This window comes from Pristis pectinata, unplaced genomic scaffold, assembly GCF_009764475.1.
Source record: "Pristis pectinata isolate sPriPec2 unplaced genomic scaffold, sPriPec2.1.pri scaffold_192_arrow_ctg1, whole genome shotgun sequence".
Classification (NCBI taxonomy): Eukaryota; Metazoa; Chordata; class Chondrichthyes; order Rhinopristiformes; family Pristidae; genus Pristis; species Pristis pectinata.
Window position 1 is genome coordinate 11,058 of NW_026262522.1, and position 1,089 is coordinate 12,146.

The 1,089-nt window shown below is 49.5% G+C and overlaps 1 non-coding gene across 1 annotated transcript; it reads left to right on the forward strand.

The window, feature by feature from the left end:
* Positions 1 to 257: 257 nt before the first annotated feature.
* trnag-ucc (transfer RNA glycine (anticodon UCC)) lies at positions 258 to 329 on the forward strand. Its single transcript has one exon. It is a non-coding gene; the product is annotated as a tRNA-Gly (tRNA).
* Positions 330 to 1,089: the final 760 nt, after the last annotated feature.

Here is a 1,089-nt window from a genome sequence, read left to right on the forward strand (position 1 = left end):
AGAGGCAGGAAACGATTTGTTACTCATTGACTATTTCAGGGATCGACTCTCACTTCAGTCCGATCCCGGGGGAATCATCACTGGGTGCTGTGTAACTCCGGTCTGTTGGAGGGTGGCGACATCAACTGGACGGGACAGGGACTGCAGCGGACTGAGGAATGACCCGTCAGACAGCAGCTCGGGGACTGGTGATCGAGTCACAGAGTCAAACAGCACTGGAGACAGTCCAGTACCCGAATCTCCTGCAGCAGCATGGAGCGATGGTGGTATAGTGGTCAGCATAGCTGCCTTCCAAGCAGTTGACCCGGGTTCGATTCCCGGCCATTGCAGGTTGTAGAGTTTTACTCTCTTGACATCGGGACTGTCAGAAATGAACCTCCTACAGATCTGCACAGAAGTGGTGGGGCCGAGTGGTCTACTCGGGCTAACTTGCGGATTACTTGCTGAATCCATGTAGTCTGATGGGTGAGTGTAACAGAGATCCCATTGTTGTTTCATTGATTATCACTGACTGCAGGCAGGTCAGAAGGTCATGGAAGGAATTCCGTCCATCACTTTTTACCCGGTAACTCGATGAATGGATCAGTGCAGCTTCCTGCTCTCACTTTGTCCCAGATTCTCACAAAAACACTGGGACACATGTGGTCTCCCCATTACAGGAAGGATGCGGAGGCTTTGGAAAAAGTGCAGAAGAGGTTTGCCAGGACGTTGCCTGGATGGGAGGTTATAAGCTTTCAGGAGAGGTTAGACAAACGTGGTCTGTTTCCGCTGGAGCACCAGAAGCTGAGGGGAATCTGGTGGAGGTTTATAACATTATGAGAGGCATAGATAGGGCAGGAGAGTCAGAATATTTTTCCCAGGGTAGAAATTGTAAAATACTAGGAGGGCATGCATTTAACCATAGAACCATAGAACAATACAGCACAATACAGGCCCTTCGGCCCACCATGTTGTGCCGAACCTTTAAACCTCACCTAAGACTATCTAAGCCCTTCCTCCCACATATCCCCCATTTTAAATTCTTCCATATGCTTATCTAACAATCTCTTGAACTTGACCAATGTATCTGCCTCCACCACCACCCCAGGC